A 20576-nucleotide genomic window follows, 5' to 3' on the forward strand; every position below is an offset into this window, starting at 1 on the left:
CAACTTAAATAAGTCGATGACAAGCTGCAGTCTACAACTTCTGGGACGTACTTCAATAATTGCTTTTGGGTATGTTTGAATCGCAGATTCTCTACGATAATTTATATAGTCACTCTGATAACGACTCTAATCGAGCGATATCATATTAATAGAGTTATTTATTTATTTATTTCATGTGGGTACAGAAGCAGGTCGAACCCAATAACACTGTACCACAAACAACCAATTGTATACAAACAAAATTACAGTTCACAATAATAATAATGAATTCATATTAATGGTACAAAAGTGAATCAAAAGGAAAAAACTAAAACTAAGTCTAGGTGATATAAATATATCAAATATCAAATGAACGCTCGAGGCAACACACCAACTGCAGCAAAGAGCAGTTTTTTAAATGCATAGAAAGAATGCTGAAAGAGATCTATGTTAACATGAGTTGCTGATCTTGCCATTCTCAATAAAGGAGAGTTTTGACAGGCATTGATTCTAGGAGTAGGTGTCATAAATAGACCAACAAGCATTGGAGAATCATACGTGTTGTTCAAAAGTTTGTAAAAATATAACATATCCCCACAAAAGCGACGCTGGTTGAGGGTTAACATACGAAAAGAAGTGCAAGAAAAGAAGTGCAGAAAAGTATTTGAGGAATTTAGATTGAATATGCTCTATTCTAGATTTATACGAGAGATACTGAGGATTCCAAATGACGCTACAAAAGTTAAGTGTGCTGTAGACATAGGCAAAATAGAGATTTCTAATTGCATCAATGTTAGAAAAAGCTACCGTGGATCTCATAATAAATCCTAACATACGCTAGGCTTTGGAGTATCAATATGTTTATCAAATAATAATTTATAATAAACTCAAATCTCTAATAAATGGGACATGTTGCAACCTCTCACCAGCGACGCTATAATTGTAGTGGATTGTGTTGACCCTCCTAGAGAAGGAAATATTACACTTTGATAAGTTTAATGAAAGGCAATTATTTAAGCAAAAAGCACGTAGATTGTTTAAGTCAGATTGCAGTCTAGAGCAATCAAGAGGTGAGGAGAGAAAGAGTTTTAAATCATCATAATTAATGATGTCAAATATGTCGTTAACATAAATATTAAACAATAAAGGGCCCAGATGCCTACCCTGTGGAACACCAGAAGGAACCGACACAGGATTAGAAAAAAAAAACATTAACCGAAACAATGTGGCAACTCTCCTTCAGATAGGAAGCAAGTCATTGCAAAAGTTTCTCCTGAACACCAATCTTCATTAGTTTAAACAGAAGTAAGTTGTGATTCACCCAGTCGAAAGCTTTACTAATAAACTGACTCAACTTGACAAGAATCATCCAGAGAAGATAAGATATACTGGGTATATTCAAGCAAGTTACTCTTAACCAAGCGACCTGCAAAAAAACCATGTCTACAATTGATTTTAGACTTAAGGGCAAAGAATAGACGTGCATGAACTACTTTCTCAAACACTTTCCCAAATGCTAGCAAAATAGATATGGGGCGGTAATCAGATATAACACCACGGTCCCCAGATTTAAAAATTAAAAAGCCCGCTTCCACAATGAAGGAAAGACAACCGTTATTAATGAAGCATTAAATAAAATAGTTAAAGGAAGGGACAGAGAGTTCTACTGTCTGTAACCCTGACGCCAAATTGCCCCTCAGCTCGGACTTAACAATTTTCCAAGCAGAAGTTCTTGCTATAAACTTCTGCACCACTTTGAACCTACAGAAGGGACAAAAAGGTGCATCCATAAACATTTTCACAGACAGTCGGGCCGCCTTAAAGGCAATTCAGGCCTACACGTGTGGCTCCGCACTGATCAGAGAGTGCACCAACAACCTGAGAGAACTCGCTAGGGGCAATGATGTTACCCTATGGTGGGTTCCAGGTCACAGCAACATTGAGGGCAATGAGAAGGCCGACAAGCTGGCCAAAGAGGCAGCAAACACGCCCTTCATTGGACCCCAACCTGGATGTGGACTACAAAAAAGCCACCTAAAACAAATAATCAACAACTGGGAGGCTTCAAAGATAGCCTTACGCTGGAAAGAACTTCCAGGTCACAGACAAGCGAAGAGTATGATAACTCCGTCGCAAAACAAAACCAAAGAGGTTTTATGCCTCAGCAAAGGGGATATAAGAACGCTCTCAGGCTACCTAACCGGCCATGTGCCCCTAAAATACCACCTCTTCCACATTGGACAAGCTGAGGATCAAACTTGTCGACTATGCAACGACGAGTCAGAAACTGCTGAACATATACTGTGCAATTGCGTCGCCAGAGGCCGTCTAAGGCACAACGTCTTCGGTAAAACTCCCCTGTTACCTACCGACGTAAAGGTTCAAGACCTCAGGACAATACTAAGGTTCATTAAGGACCTACATTTGCCCTAAACCTTTGGAGGGCTAAAGTTACAATAGATCTTATAGGTCGCGGTAACGAGAGGGGCCGCCCTCCTCAGCCCGGCAGCAATAATAATAATAATAGGCTTTGGAGACAACCTTTGGAGTATCAATATGTTTATCAAATAATAATTTATAATAAACTCAAATCTCTAATAAATGAGACATGTTGCAACCTCTCACCAGCGACGCTATAATTGTAGTGGATTGTGTTGACCCTCCTAGAGAAGGAAATATTACACTTTGATAAGTTTAATGAAAGGCAATTATTTAAGCAAAAAGCACGTAGATTGTTTAAGTCAGATTGCAGTCTAGAGCAATCAAGAGGTGAGGAGAGAAAGTTTTAAATCATCATAATTAATGATGTCAAATATGTCGTTAACATAAATATTAAACAATAAAGGGCTCAGATGACTACCCTGTGGAACACCAGAAGGAACCGACATAGGATTAGAAAAAAAAAACATTAACCGAAACAATCTGGCAACTCTCCTTCAGATAGGAAGCAAGTCATTGCAAAAGTTTCTCCTGAACACCAATCTTCATTAGTTTAAACAGAAGTAAGTTGTGATTCACCCGGTCGAAAGCTTTACTAATAAACTGACTCAACTTGACAAGAATCATCCAGAGAAGATAAGATATACTGGGTATAATCAAGCAAGTTACTCTCAACCGAGCGACCAGCAAAAAAAAACATGTTGTCTACAATTGATTTTAGACTTAAGGGCAAAGAATAGACGTGCATGAATTACTTTCTCAAACACTTTCCCAAATGCTAGCAAAATAGATATGGGGCGGTAATCAGATATAACACCACGGTCCTCAGATTTAAAAATTCGAAGAACAAAAGCTCGCTTCCACAATGAAGGAAAGACAACCGTTATTAATGAAGCATTAAATAAAATAGTTAAAGGAAGGGACAGAGAGTTCTACTGTCTGTAACCCTGACGCCAAATTGCCCCTCAGCTCGGACTTAACAATTTTCCAAGCAGAAGTTCTTGCTATAAACTTCTGCACCACTTTGAACCTACAGAAGGGACAAAAAGGTGCATCCATAAACACTTTCACAGACAGTCGGGCCGCCTTAAAGGCAATTCAGGCCTACACGTGTGGCTCCGCACTGATCAGAGAGTGCACCAACAACCTGAGAGAACTCGCTAGGGGCAATGATGTTACCCTATGGTGGGTTCCAGGTCATAGCAACATTGAGGGCAATGAGAAGGCCGACAAGCTGGCCAAAGAGGCAGCAAACACGCCCTTCATTGGACCCCAACCTGGATGTGGACTACAAAAAAGCCACCTAAAACAAATAATCAACAACTGGGAGGCTTCAAAGATAGCCTTACGCTGGAAAGAACTTCCAGGTCACAGACAAGCGAAGAGTATGATAACTCCGTCGCAAAACAAAACCAAAGAGGTTTTATGCCTCAGCAAAGGGGATCTAAGAACGCTCTCAGGCTACCTAACCGGCCATGTGCCCCTCAAATACCACCTCTTCCACATTGGACAAGCTGAGGATCAAACTTGTCGACTATGCAACGACGAGTCAGAAACTGCTGAACATATACTGTGCAATTGCGTCGCCAGAGGACGTCTAAGGCACAACGTCTTCGGTAAAACTCCCCTGTTACCTACCGACATAAAGGTTCAAGACCTCAGGACAATACTAAGGTTCATTAAGGACCTACATTTGCCCTAAACCTTTGGAGGGCTAAAGTTACAATAGATCTCATAGGTCGCGGTAACGAGAGGGGCCGCCCTCCTCAGCCCGGCAGCAATAATAATAATAACCCTGACGCCCATCAGGGCCGCCTCAACCTCAATTCTGTCAAACTGCATCTGACTCAAAGGAAGGGCATCCATTTCCACACAATCTACATTCTGCTGGATTGGAGCAGGATCAACAAAAACCGAAGAAAAGAAATCAGCGAACAATGAGCATACTCCAGTTTTATTCCATGACATGGTAGATGGAATGACATCCGCACGCTTCTTAGACTTAGTAAAAGCCCAAAACACCTTTGGGTCAGATTGGATATTGCTTTCAGCTCTTCTAATATACTCCATGTAATTGTGATGGATTAGATACTTTACACGACTCCTTAGAATTGAAAAAGTGAGGTAGTCAAGTCGGTTACCAAAACGCTTCCATTTACAATGCGCCCTCCTTTTCTCTCGAATTATTTTAATGGTATTATATGAGAACCAAGTGGGAAACCCTTGATAGCTTTGCGTTTTAAAGGGACAAATTCACGCAAAGCAGTATTAACATAGTTATAAAAAATTTAAACAGAGTCGTTGATATCACGACCACCGAGTTCTGATTCCCAGTCGATTTCATTAAAGTACTTATTTAATTCAGGAAATCGGGCTTTTCTAAAACAAGAAGCATCACCATAATGTATAGGTAATAAACGAGTGAAATGAATTGAGCAGGAAAACTCTTGAGTGGAGTGCGCACTGTCCTAAGGAAGCAATGGATAACTATGGATAACAAAGAGAGATTTGATATACATCGGTAGAATTAGTAATAATACGATCAAGTGTGTTTAAAGAAGAATTTTGGCGAAATAGTGGCAAAACCGGAATCCACAATGGCAAATTCCATTATGTCCAGATTATCCAGATATAGATAATATCTAGATTGATAATTTTTTGTGTGTAAAAATCCATCCGAGAACATTTTGGGACACTTACATATAATAAAATATTACCATGTCTGATTATGTTGGTATCCAGTTCTGGGTAATTTCGGATGTATAAAATTTTAATGACTCGGCAAATGGTACTAAACGGCAAAACGAAATGGTTAGGCTAATTAACCATTTCGGGTCAACCTTGCGAAGAATTGTCGTATATAGGTGCCGTCGTAAAGATTTAATAACTGGGGATAATGTGTTGTTGCCGAGATTATAGGGATTTCGGGACAATAACCGAGGCGGACCTTAATAGGTGTTTAACGCCTTTTGCTGTTTTAGCCACGTACTTAAAATGCACTACAAAATTTAATTTTATTAAAATGTTGTTATTAACATCTCTCGGTTTATTCTGTTTTACCGAATAAACGAGGGCCATGAGACATTGAAAAAACACGAGGGTTAATCCATAAATTCAGACCCGTGTTTGTCTTGCTAAGAAATTGGGCATAAAATTTTCAGGAAGACATCTTTTTCCACGTCCGCGATATATTTCTTTCTGTTTTAGCACGGTTTCATTGCTTTTATCTGTTGAATTCCCACGAAATCCAAAAACCATTACTCCTGTTTGTTTCACATTTTTAAAACAATTTCCTTCAATCAGCATAGAATATTTCCCCCTTTCTCTGTTTTCGTACCAGTTCATTCGGATATGTTTATTGTAGCAACACGGTAGTTTACATAATTTGATTTTACTCACGCTCGCGTTTTAATGCAATTTTCGCTTGACGGGTTCTGCTGTGTTGGGTTTTGCGAATAAAACCAAATGATGTCACGGATAAAGGTATAAAGTTTTTCTCAGAATAAGGCTTACCCCGTACGTGATGATACGATCGTAAAAATCCAAAATTTACGACAGCCTTCATAATAGAAACGACCTTCCTCATTTTAATACATATGGAATAACTAATTTTTGATTTTGTTATATTTTTGTTTTAATTGTTTATAAATAAAAGGCGGGTTGTGGTCATTAAAAAAAAGAGCTGCATTTAAACCAAACTCCACTTTCTCGACACTTCGTAAAGCGGCGATATCGCAAAAATCTATCTTCGCCGCGACCCTTGACTCACAAGGATCAAAAGGGCTGAGGGCGCCCCGTTTGAAAGGCGGACGAGGATGGAGATTCGCGTAACTAAACAGCAGTAGCATAAAAGGGCCCGGAGCCGACCCGGAGAATGGGTCGGCGTCGTCGAGTGCCGACTTGAGTAACGTACACAATGATAAGGTTAATGAGGAAAAGGGACCTGGACCCGCAACGTTAATACACACGTTTAGGACGATAAGGGCTAGAGATCCTACAGTACGCGCCACCCGTTTTCCACCTGGAGACCCATAAACCGTTCTCTGGACGGTAGATTTCTACCTCCCTCGACCTAATAACGCCCCACTGCTTCTCTAAACGTGTCATCACCAACTCTCTAGTTCCTAATTATTTCATTTTAGACATCTATAAAGTAAATCTGGTTCAGACTTTTTTTTAAATTATCTCAAAAACTTTATAAATCATATTTCTCTTAATAATAAAAGATAAAACATTAACCATAAAATTGGTTTTAATGGGTAACATATGATATGAAATTTTCGTTACTTACTTCGAGATTTACGACTACCATAAAAATTTTATACTCAAAAATGTTTACGATGTAGGCAAATCGGAAGTACTTTGATTTTACTTTATTTAACTTGGTTCATTTTTGATTCATTTTTGATGACGAAGTTATAAATCGTATTTTGCACAGAGGATAATACAATTTAGTACAGTTAGATTTTGTTTAGTACTTTTTGGTTGATACGATATTAATAAAATTGTAAAGCCTAAAAAATGTTTCCCGATAAAACTTGTTGTGATCGTTTAAGAATACTTACCCATTTACACAAGAACTAAATTCACTCAATTAATTGTAATTTTGTTTATAAAAAAGTTTAAAACGTAAAAAGTTGCAACTTAACCTACAAATTTAAAAAGCTGTCAAAAATGAAGCGTACGAGTGAAACAAATTCATTTTGATTTCAAATTTAAAATGTTTCTTTTAGTTAATAAACAAGGTAGAGCAACGTTTTTAGTCACTAAATTTTTGTTTTAATTAAATATAAAAGTAAAAAAAAAAATTTTTTGATTAAAGTAGTAACGTCAAATTGATTTCTACCTTACCGATCAATTTTATCGTCACCAACTTCAGAACGATTTGTCAAAATAATCTGTCAATTTGACGATGTCGTGTTTTCTTTAAGAAAGTTACGTTTTTTGCTTAAAATCGTATAAAAGAAGTAAGAACTGGTTTAAATTTTATTCGATCGTGAGTTAAAAGTCTTTTTAGCATGAAATACCTAATTTTTAGAATCTTCTACTTATTTTCTGGTGAAGTTTAAATCCTAAAAAATCTTTCCGGTTTTTTGGAGATAAAACTTGTTGTGATCGTTTAAGAATACTTACCCATTTACACAAGAACTAAATTCACTCAATTAATTGCAATTTTGTTTATAAAAAAGTTTAAAACGTAAAAAGTTGCAACTTAACCTACAAATTTAAAAAGCTGTCAAAAATGAAGCGTACGAATGAAACAAATTCATTTCGATTTCAAATTTAAAATGTTTCTTTTAGTTAATAAACAAGGTAGAGCAACGTTTTTAGTCACAAAATTTTTGTATTAATTAAATATAAAAGTAAAAAAAAATTTTTTTTGATTAAAGTAGAAACGTCAAATTGATTTCTACCTTACCGATCAATTTTATCGTCACCAACTTCAGAACGATTTGTCAAAATAATCTGTCAATTTGACGATGTGTTTTCTTTAAGAAAGTTACGTTTTTTGCTTAAAATCGTATAAAAGAAGTAAGAAGTGGTTTAAATTTTATTCGATCGTGAGTTAAAAGTCTTTTTAGCATGAAATACCTAATTTTTAGAATCTTTTACTTATTTTCTGGTGAAGTTTAAATCCTAAAAAATCTTTCCGGTTTTTTGGAGATAAAACTTGTTGTGATCGTTTAAGAATACTTACCCGTTTACACAAGAACTAAATTCACTCAATTAATTGTAATTTTGTTTATAAAAAAGTTTAAAACGTAAAAAGTTGCAACTTAGCCTACAAATTAAAAAAGCTGTCAAAAATGAACCGTACGAATGAAACAAATTCATTTTGATTTCAAATTTAAAATGTTTCTTTTAGTTAATAAACAAGGTAGAGCAACGTTTTTAGTCACTAAATTTTTGTTTTAAATAAATATAAAAGTAAAAAAAAATTATTTTTTGATTAAAGTAGGAACGTCAAATTGATTTCTACCTTACCGATCAATTTATCGTCACCAACTTCAGAACGATTTGTCAAAATAATCTGTCAATTTGACGATGTGTTTTCTTTAAGAAAGTTACGTTTTTTGCTTAAAATCGTATAAAAGAAGTAAGAAGTGGTTTAAATTTTATTCGATCGTGAGTTAAAAGTCTTTTTAGCATGAAATACCTAATTTTTAGAATCTTTTACTTATTTTCTGGTGAAGTTTAAATCCTAAAAAATCTTTCCGGTTTTTTGGAGATAAAACTTGTTGTGATCGTTTAAGAATACTTACCCATTTACACAAGAACTAAATTCACTCAATTAATTGTAATTTTGTTTATAAAAAGAGTTTAAAACGTAAAAAGTTGCAACTTAACCTACAAATTTAAAATGCTGTCAAAAATGAAGCGTACGAATGAAACAAATTCATTTCGATCTCAAATTTAAAATGTTTCTTTTAGTTAATAAACAAGGTAGAGCAACGTTTTTAGTCACTAAATTTTTGTTTTAAATAAATATAAAAGTAAAAAAAAATTATTTTTTGATTAAAGTAGAAACGTCAAATTGATTTCTACCTTACCGATCAATTTTATCGTCACCAACTTCAGAACGATTTGTCAAAATAATCTGTCAATTTGACGATGTCGTGTTTTCTTTAAGAAAGTTACGTTTTTTGCTTAAAATCGTATAAAAGAAGTAAGAAGTGGTTTAAATTTTATTCGATCGTGAGTTAAAAGTCTTTTTAGCATGAAATACCTAATTTTTAAAATCTTTTACTTATTTTCTGGTGAAGTTTAAATCCTAAAAAATCTTTCCGGTTTTTTGGAGATAAAACTTGTTGTGATCGTTTAAGAATACTTACCCATTTACACAAGAACTAAATTCACTCAATTAATTGTAATTTTGTTTATAAAAAAGTTTAAAACGTAAAAAGTTGCAACTTAACCTACAAATTTAAAAAGCTGTCAAAAATGAACCGTACGAATGAAACAAATTCATTTTGATTTCAAATTTAAAATGTTTCTTTTAGTTAATAAACAAGGTAGAGCAACGTTTTTAGTCACTAAATTTTTGTTTTAATTAAATATAAAAGTAAAAAAAAATTCTTTGATTAAAGTAGAAACGTCAAATTGATTTCTACCTTACCGATCATTTTTATCGTAACCAACTTCAGAACGATTTGTCAAAATAATCTGTCAATTTGACGATGTCGTGTTTTCTTTATGAAAATTACGTTTTTTGCTTAAAATCTTATAAAAGAAGTAAGAAGTGGATTAAATTTCATTCAATGGTGAGTTAAGTCTTTTTTGTCTGAAATATCTAAGTTTTAGAATCTTTTATTTATTTTCTGGTGAAGTTTAAGTCCTAAAAAATATTTCCGGTTTTTTTAGAGATAAATCTTGTTGTGATCGCTTAAGAATACTTACCCATTTACAACAAAAACTAAATTCACTCAATTAATTGTAATTTTGTTTATAAAAAAGTTTAAAACGTAAAAAGTTGCAACTTAACCTACAAATTTGCTGTCAAAAATGAAGCTAATTTTTATGGCCTGATAAATGATCACAGATCAAGTTGGGAGTTGAGTCTAATCTGCTCAGCTTTCTGTCTAGCGTGATGCTTCTAATTCATCAAGAAGGCAGAAGGAAGTCAAAGATATTTTGTTGATTCTGCTTGAGGAATAGAATATCCTCCAAGAGACACAATTACATTTCAATTCTCTTGAATACAAAATTGACAACATTTTGTTTAATTGTTTTTTTGGTGTGCCAAATCTTATATTTCTACTTTTTTACTTCAACTTGTTTGTGTTAGTTTTTTTATAACTTCTGCGTAAGTAAATGTGAATGATCTTGAAACATTATTATTAATTATAAATCCTTTTCGTAGATCTTCTTACCATAATTGGTCTTTCAACGACGAGGAATGCACAACTACTCAATTTTTTTATTATTTTTGCGAACTCAACCGGATTAAAAGCGCGCTTAATACAAAGTAGATACGTTAATATAGCTCCGGATTGAAATTAAATTCTTTAATAACAGCGCTTAATAAAGCCGCCCTCCCGTCGAGGATGCTGTGCCGCGCAGATAAATAACCTTGTCTCTACACCTTGTACAGCGTAATGGGGGTCTTTTTAATTTGCCAAGGATTAAGTTCGCTTGAGATGAATATATTACATTCTCCCGGACATAGTTTAGTTGCGAATTAAATAAGGGAACGCTTTCGCAGCCCTTGGGGCTTCTACAGCGACCGATACGATCTTAACCTCGTGGAAATGGCGTCGAACGTTAAAATTGCATTTGTACAACCGTAATTATCGTTAATATTTGCTTATCGTTGGCGCGCTCATTTCCTGACTTTCTAGTCGGACATGCGACATGCAACTTAAACTTTATTGCGCAACTTTTTAACATCATAAGAAAACTACATTTTGCGTACTTATATAGGTAAATGTTAAATAAAATTTAACGTTGAAATCAAACAGATGATATCAAATGACACAGCGTATTTATACAGATAGTAGATGAAATGAAATATATTCTATCTTTATTGCATCCTTATGGTGAGGAATGAAACGGGGCCAATCGAACCGTTAACCCCGTTAGACGATAGCGCTATTTATCGTGCGCTTTGTAACGCAAATTGGCCCCTCGCGATTTCGAGTTAACAGACAGAAAAATGCCGAAGCCCGGGCATTCACTGTTCGACGACGGTTAAACCCCAACCCAACCCATCCCCTACGATCCAACCCCGCTTCCCAATCGTTGCGGTTTCCCAGAATTGCGCATTATTAAGTTGGGCCCGGATCTCGTCCAGATCAAGTGCACAATAGCCCACCGCGGTCGAGCTTCGCATCCAATCGTCGTCGGTGGCAGCACTTTCCAAATTATTGACTTATTTCTTCTTGTGGTTTCGCGTCTCGTGAGAAAAAATTGTTGAAATAATTTCGGTAATTAATTAAAGTAACTGTTGTTTTTGGGGAGATATTCGGTTTTATGATACCCGATTGTGTGTAAAGGGGTCGCCTTCGTTAAGCCTTTCTCGACTTCCTTCGGCCCTTGACTTGTTCGAAGTTGCGTTCGGGTAATTATAATTACTAGCGCAAACTCCGATTTGAATCCGAACTTCTGATCTTAAGTTAACAGTTCGAGGGATTCCCAATACTTTCTCACAATGGACCCAGAGGTAATTTAATACCACAAGAAAAGGGATGAGAAGAAAATAGCAGTTTGTTAACGACTCGATAAAATTAATTGAAAATTTTTTACAATTAAGATGTGAATATTTGAATGTAGGCAAATATAATATAATTTGTTAAGTTAAAATCGTCATAAATTTTAGGGTAGCCATTATTTTCCTAACGTTTTTTTTCGGTTTAGTAAAAAGGGATGTTGGCCGGTTGGCAACGTTAAACGAAACCAGGTACCCGATGCTAATGGCCTGAAAGCGGAAAACATTCCGAACGTAATCAAGTAATTCGAGCAAAAAGTGCGACCGCAGCGCATTTGGACGACGACCACCGCCACCCCACGGCGCTGCGAACGGACAAATTAGCGATTCGCACAGCAGGCGAGACACAAAAGCCACCCCTGCGACACAACCGTACCCCTGGACTTTGGGATCATTTGGAATAAATGGAAGTTGTGATTGGCAATTCTCAGTCGGCCTAGATGTTTTTTGCGACTACAATTTGTTCTGCAGATGCAAAAAAAATTGCAGAATCAATTAAGTAACTTAATCCTGTTAATTGATACAATTCTTTAATCATTTTAATACAATCTTGAAAGACATCTATACTGTCTCTGACATCTCATAACATAATCCCAAACATCTCTCAACACTATACTAGCTTTCTTCAACATGTCCTATAAGTCTCGCAACATAATGGTCTAGAATCGTTGTCAAGGGTGATCAAAGAGATTTTTTATTGCTTCATCGAATGTTTGATGTCAATCAACTAAACGTTCAACATGAACATCACATCAGGTGAACAATATTTTCAGGACGTCAGCTACAAACGTTTCGTTTATCAATGGGGAAAAAATCGATACACCCCTGCATTTGAGTGGCACATAAAAATTTACATCGTATTGCATGTTGAGTATTCGTATGAAAATGTAGTTTATGCAAAGAATTCAATTCAAACCGTTTCCTCTTCGAGTGCACGATACATTTCCTGTACCTGGGAAACGTGTTTCAACCACGTTTTCATATTACTTTCCGTAATTTCGAACAATGCTGTAGATTATTCACCAACGACGAAACCCGTTATATAACGCAATGTCCTTTAAGCCGCTTAAATTCCGAGGTGGAATTTTAAACGCTATGGAATAAACGGGGCGTATGCGAAAAGTTTTTATGAAGTTTAAAGAAACGGAGGATCTCAAATGGAAAACAAGGCAAAGCAACTCAAAAATCAATAACGTCGGCTGATGCGAAAGGAGAGCACATTCGTATATATTCCCTGCAGTGTTTCCTCCGGTATTGTCGATATGATACTATGGAACAATTTATATGGAAAGTTTTTCATTTGGAGGAGGCGAAGGTATCGGGAACGTTCATTCTCTTTTTCATTTCGAAACGCGTTTCAACGATATATTTATGTCTGGAACAACAAGTCCTTTTAGGATACGCCATAGGCAAAAGGTTCCGAACACGCAAATTGTTACCGTTATAAATTTTCATAGATAACTCCACATACTTTTAAAATCCTACCAAAACGCAACGGTGATAATGCTTGTGAAACGACGGCATTCTTTCAATAGAGCTTTTCTGTCTTGTTTACCTTTAATTATGCGAGAAAGGAAATGGTTTATCTTACACTAACCGCGTGCAAATAAGGATCGTTCTCGTTCACTGTTTGGAATAGCGCTAGTTAACGGTTACGTTATTCGCAAAAATAACATTTGCAGAAGCGTTTGTTTTCGATGCCCCGCAAAATTGTTATTCATAGCATCCCCGGATGTTATTGTTAAATCGAATGACCTTCCAATACAACTTCCTCTACGGCAATAACGAACCGTCGCATCGATACAGTTTAAAAATCAACCAAAAAAATTAAAAAGTTGATTTTAAAACGTGTTTGAATGCGCATGGAAACGAGAGGGAATGGGGAAGATACAAATGTTGAGTTTGTCACATGGGGAGAAAGCCCGAGGGCTTCGAAGCGACCGGAATATTATCAGAAATTCTAGAATTATTCCGGCTGTATTGGCCGCTTGTCCGGTCGTCGTCGGCACAAAACACCGGACGTGATTTATTCGTTCATAAAAATGTATGTACAATTACGATTTCCGAACCGAAAACGGAAACTACAGCGCACTCGTAGCATCGATGAAAACATAATCCCACAGGTTTAGTTTGGACTTCTATTCTGTCAGGTTCAATTAAATTCGCATATACGAAATGAAAGAGTGCGACTTTTCACTTTGTTACTTACTAACTGTTTTAATGTTTTGAAAATGCGTTGTATTCAAATGTAAATATTTCGGATTAAATATTAGTTTCCAGAGACAAATTCTTGAGCCTTTGCAAGGTAGGAAGTTGTCACCTATGAATCCGTAATTAGAACGTCGCCATTGTCGACACTCACCAGCAAAATTTACATACAAATACGCACTTGGCAGGCGAGGATCAAGCTTTTAACCACACTCCGAGCCGTCGCCGTCCAGGATTAGGATTAATTACAATAGGGTTCCATATACGGGTGATTCAGTTGAATTGCTCGTTCCTAAAATTTGAAATCTGATTGGATTTTAGTAAATGTTGATTCTACATCCCACAAAAATATTAAAAAAGGAAAAACAGTAAATCGTACATTTCGAATTGAAATTAATTTGATGGCGCGAATTAAGCTCCATTATTGGGGAAACGTGTTTATTAAAAAATTAGGTGCCGTCATCGCGTTTTCTACGTTGGGTACACTCTATAATCCTGAAAACTTTTAATTGGACCAGTTGAATAATGGATGGCAATTTGTTGGCCGATCAGCCCAATTGTAGCGACAGCGAAGATAATTGAAAATTTCAATTGAAAGCTGGCATTCGTTTGGGTCACCGGAAACCAGTTGCTGACGTTTCATTACGGGTTGAACAAAGCGGATTTTGTCGAACGTATTAACTTCTCACGACCTATTGACTCTCATTTTACACGTCAAAAATAAATTACTTCCTATAAAAAATCTAATGTAGTCTACCTTTTATATGATATTGATATGGTAACAAAATTAATAAAAAAAAAATTCATTATCTTAATCCTAGTTCATGTAAAAAATCACAAATTATTGTGCGGTTTCCAAGAAGTCTCTAAAAGCTCACAAAATATAATTTATAATTCCTTTGCGTCGTGACATCCAAATTAAAAAGAAACTACCTACCTAAGATTAAATATCCATCAAACAGCTGAAACTACCTTGCTGAAAATGACCGAAAAATGTAAATAACTTCAACGAGTCGAATATTTATGTAAATTTACCAGGCTTGCCGTAAGGAATTGGTAAACCTATACTTAAGAGTTGTTGAGATCGTCCAAACTAATCTTGAAAGGATTTTATTGCAAGCCAAAAAGAGAATTCCTCCATACAGTTTTTTAAATGTATCATACAGTGAATTTCACTTAAGATGTAATATACAAAAATATATTTTCATAAAAACCAGGGCGTATCTACTTACTTTGTCCCACATAAAATGCGACATGTCTGAATGTTTCTAGTTCTAGGTCTAATGTTAGTTCTAGTAACAGTGGTAGGTAGCGCTAGTTAACATAAGATATCACTATGTTGCATATTTGTATTGAATTAAAACTAGAACTAACATTAGACCTAGAACCTCGCCTAGAACTAAAAACATTCGGGTTTTGCCGCACGTCTCTCGTCTTGGGCTAAATTCGATTGTTTCTAGTTCTTGGTGTAGTGTTAGTTCTAGTTTTACACTATCACTAACACTAGAACTAACACAAGACCTAGAACTAGAATCATTCGGGTTTAGCCGTCTTGAGAGACGTGCGGCTAAATCCGAATGATTCTAGTTCTAGGTCTAGTGTTAGTTCTAGTTTTACACTAGCACTATCATTAGAGCTAATACAAGACCTAGAATTAGAAACAGTCAAATTTGGCCGCACGTCTCTCAAGACGGCTAAACCCGAATGATTCTAGGTCTAGTGTTAGTTCTAGTTTTACACTAGCACTATCATTAGAGCTAATACAAGACTTAGAATTAGAAACAGTCAAATTTGGCCGCACGTCTCTCAAGACGGCTAGTTTGGACGGTTAGTTCTAGTTTTACACTATCACTAACACTAGAACTAACACAAGACCTAGAACTAGAATCATTCGGGTTTAGCCGTCTTGAGAGACGTGCGGCTAAATCCGAATGATTCTAGTTCTAGGTCTAGTGTTAGTTCTAGTTTTACACTAGCACTATCATTAGAGCTAATACAAGACCTAGAATTAGAAACAGTCAAATTTGGCCGCACGTCTCTCAAGACGGCTAAACCCGAATGATTCTAGTTCTAGGTCTAGTGTTAGTTCTAGTTTTACACTATCACTAACACTAGAACTAACACTAGACCTAGAACTAGAATCATTCGGATTTAGCCGTCTTGAGAGACGGCTAAACCCGGATGAATCTAGTTCTAGGTCTTCTGTTAGTTCTAGTTTTGCACTACCACTATCACTAGAACTAACATAACACCTAGAACTAGAATCATTCGGGTTTAGCCGTCTTGAGAGATGTGCGGATAAATCCGAATGTTTCTAGATCTAGGTGTAGTGTTAGATCTAGTTTTAATTGTTATTCAGTGTTGAACGAAAAGTAGAACTAGCACTAGACCTAGTATTACAAACATTCGGCTTTAGCCGTGCGTCTCTTAAGACGGACGAAAATTCAGGGTTGTCATAAGGATATCACCTTTTTCCAAGCAAAACTTTTCCTGTGCAAAACTACCCTGTACTATGCCTGTACTATTAAATTATGTTGCATTTTATGGGGGGCAATGCAAGTGCACAGTAGTTTCGTAACTATGGTTACTTATTGCGAGGTATATGAAATTTCCGGTATATCACGAAAAACATATTACGTTGCTGTCGTTAAGAGTTCGTAAATATTTTGCCACCATAAAAAATAGACTCTTGTCGTTCAAAGCAACACGATTAATCCAATTTCATTCTTCCAGTATTGGCGATTATGTCTTGCTAACAATCAGCAAGATGTTTTTATTTTTTATGTATAAACTATTGAGACATGAAATTATGTCGAATCAATACGGAAACAATTCCAACCGCCGAATTGGAATAGATGTTGTCTGAACCCAACGTAACCGGAGAAATCATCTGTCAAGAGTGACAAGAAGTTCCTCAGATACAGACGTAGCAACTTATTGATTCTGGTGATCTGAACATTTAAGAACAGTCCTTTTTAATAACAGCACCTTCAATAATTTACCCGAACGTGAATTCCACCTGGATCCTATAAATCTGTTTGAAATACCAAAAGAACAGTCATTTTACCAAGTGCAAGATGCTCGCCTAAAGAATCTCCAATTAAAGTGCATTAACGACGCTGGAGCGCATTTCACAGAATTAGACAAGAAACTCTGAGAATTTAGAAGAAACCACTACGTCTGCTTGACGAGCGCAATGACCTCTTTCACCAACCGTAACGATTCTTTTAATTATTTTACATTTTAATAGATAGAAAGAAAAATATTTAATTAAAACATCTAAAAGTACTTTAGAAAAAATACTCGAATAATATTTTGGACGTGATCAAATATGCATTTTTTTACAAGAGTTGCGCAATCACTCGTCACCACAAAAGAGGGGGAAATAAATTGATCGGCCGGAAGTGGCGTTGAGTGACACGTCAACTCGACCAGATTTCACAATAGATCGAACGCAACGCGCCCAAATCGCCCAAGCTGACATTTTTATTGAAGGGGGAAAACGGCCACAACGATTCGCTCGAAAACGTAGATGATGTCGCTATTCCAACAGCAGCCGTTGGTTGCAATTGCTGTGGCCGGAGCCCTGCTAATTTATTCATGAGAGGTGGAAACCGCTCAATTATCCCGCTTCATTTCGTCAGAGGAACTTTCGAGAATTCCTTTTTCGAGTGGAACACCATTTAACGGGCCATTTTCAGTGAAATACCTACTACGATAGAGGCCCCACTTCGAAGTGGCCCTCGAAAGTTATGTCTTTTAATATCCGTGTATATGAGGGGTTCACGCGATAATGATTCAATTATTTAAAATACTTCATGTTGTCGCGTTATTATTTTAATATAAAATTATAAAATAAAGTAATAACAATAAAGTTTCACGGAAACGAACGCTTACAATACCATCTAAAACGATAAATTTTTCTGAAAAGTTTCGATAAAGGTCCAAACAAACTGGAACCGAGATCGTCTCCGGGGGGTCATCCGTAAAAATTCCTAAGGGTTGAAAGGTTGTGGCGGGAAAGAAAGGGCGACCGCATTTAAATATGTATGCGATTGTCGGGATTTGGGATAGAGGGCGGTAGCTCAACAAGGCGAGCATAGGAATTATTTGAGGGTCGCAGCATTATTTTTTTTACTATGTGCCGGAACTTGTTTGCAAATAAATTGAAATTTTGTTATTTTAAACTGGCGCCGCGCCGCCTCGTTCCGTTAAAATAAACTGTGTTCGCCGCCCAAGGGGGGGATCTGCAACGAGATTTATAGCCGCAAAGTGCCGCTACCAGGCCAAGCAAGATGTGTGGCGGGATTTTAATAAAACGCCACCACATGTGCTGTTCCGCGAACGCCTTCGAAGAAATCGCCAACGAGAAACCCCTCGTCGGATGCAAAATATTCTTGGCAGCGATTTAATGTTATAAGATTGCACTATGAGAATACACCATTATCATTATTAAAAAAGTAACGGGTTATCTAAAAACTTTTCTCTTGTTAAATTATTGAAGAGTCATTGAGTAACAAAACGAGTTCCCCTCTTTAAACTCGAGCAAATAAGTCTTCAAAAATGTCAACCCCTCGGGAGATTTCGGGAAAGGTCCTCGGGCACAAACGTTTAAGAGCCCCCATTGCGAATAAACCGTCGTTGAGGTGTCATGTTTGTCGTGCAAATACAAGGGGATGATGGTGCGGGGTTACAAGTTTTGCGACCCTTTTGATCTTGTTCTTGGTCGATTTACGGAATTTGTGAAAAGCCCGTTTTGTGGCTGACGAAAGTGTTCAAGAAAAGATGACAACGACGTTGTAGAAGACGTTCTTTTTCCGGTTTTAGCTTGTAGTGGAATTTGATTAGGGCGCGTAGGAAAAGAACGAGGAGGAGGACGACAACGCGTCAGCGCAGATCCCGTTATTCCCAGCGAATCTGTAATTCAAATTCCTAGCCACGAAGAGTACTACACCTAAGGGCGTGTTTTACGAGTCTTTTCGCATACTTCGCCTTCTTGCAATCTCTTCGCGGAAAAATCGCCCGGTCCATCTAAACCGCCGGCTGGAATGCAAACTATGAAAATTTATCGACCCGAGACGGCCAACTCATCCTCGTATTTCCTTCGGTTTTACGGTCAACCCGGCAGGTCATTCTACAGAAACGCTCACTTATGCCTTCAAGCCCTGGATATATTGAAACTGTTTCAACTTATTAATTCACGCTGGTGGTCTTTAAATGTTAACTACCGCATCAAATTTTCAAACCACACAATCGCTCCAGTTCCAGAAACCATGATTTATTTTACGTTACCTCATTCAATTTTATATTCAAAGATCGTTTAAAGCGTTCATGAGGGTCAGTATGAGATTTTACTTCGGCCGGCTTTGGCTGCGATCCGTACGATTTTACCAAATAAAAACAACTTAATGGCCGTACATAAAGGTTTACAGCCCTTTTTCGACCATCACCAAACCGAAATTCAGGTTTATGGGAATTGTCAATAACAATATCTTTTTCTGGTTTTGTGAAAACATCAACATTAAATTTCTTTTTTAGTTTTATTCAAAGTTGATTTGTTTAAATCAATCTTATTCTCGAATACAAATTTATTAAAACGAAGCTTTATGGTGACACGAATGATTATCACAAACACAAGGTTCCTCCTGAGAGTATAAATTAGTGAGGAATTAGGTTTGTCAACAAATCCGTATATTAACAGCTGGTAGACACGATATGCGAAGCCACCTAATTACTCTAAGGCTCCTTCAGTTGGACTATACTCAGCCATGATGGTCATGTGTAAGGTGCAGTAGAGGCACTACAATTTCTATGCTGACGTTTACTTTACGACTGTTAGGGTTTCTTGCAACTTGAACTGTACTCAGCCATGGCGGGCGAGTGTAAGATTATGAGGCACTGCATTTCTATGCTGATTGTTACTCTACGACTGTTAGAGATCCTTTCAGCTGGAACTGTACTTCGTCTTGACGATTAAGGTACCAAGATCATGTTAAGGCCTCCTAGGCTTGCAATCTTGACTTGTTGAGTTATGTGGGGTCGGATTGAATTGGGTTGGGTTGGATTAGGTATCCTTTCAAGGAAAAGATACTTTAAGGAAGAACCAAAGAAAATATTAACAGTCAAAATGAAGAAATTGCAGATGAAGATGATCTATATAGTGAAGTAGAAAATATAGAAGAAAATGATGGTAACCCCGAATTACCCATAGAAAGTGATGATCCAGTTGACCCAAACCAGTTTTCCCAGGTTCCACATGAGAACAACAAAAACAAGATAATTGCGATTAAAGCACGTAAAAAGAAAACCTCTGTGCCGGTAGCGCAACAAACAGCCTCATCGAAATTAATGGATTACTTGTTACAACAAAAAAAAGAAACTCAATCCAGCAACAAAAACATAGATGCGATCGATGGATTTTTGATGGGGATAGGGGCAACCTTAAAAACACTCACTCCCTCCATATTTATTACATTTAGCGAAGAGTGATATATTTGCAACAACACAAAAATACGAATTACAAATGCTGCAACAATCAAATCCATCATCATCAACTTCTACCCCAATGCCTTCACCTATCATGGATATTAATGCAGCCGATCAACAATCCCAGCCTACAATGCATAACTTTTACTCCAGTTATTATCCACAGTAATATAATCATACAATAAATAATATAATAAATATATTTTGTAGTAAAATATTATTTTATTTAACCTTACACAAACTATATAGATAGTACTTG

At 36.6% G+C, this 20576-nt stretch overlaps 1 protein-coding gene across 1 annotated transcript in view; it reads left to right on the forward strand.

Moving 5' to 3' along the window:
* The window catches only part of LOC111429548 (sidestep II), a gene marked incomplete at its 5' end in the record, with an annotated part of 126699 nt that overhangs the window by 43180 nt on the left and 62943 nt on the right, over positions 1–20576 (forward strand). The window lies entirely within an intron of this gene.

This window comes from Onthophagus taurus, chromosome 7 (genome assembly GCF_036711975.1).
Source record: "Onthophagus taurus isolate NC chromosome 7, IU_Otau_3.0, whole genome shotgun sequence".
NCBI lineage: Eukaryota > Metazoa > Arthropoda > Insecta > Coleoptera > Scarabaeidae > Onthophagus > Onthophagus taurus.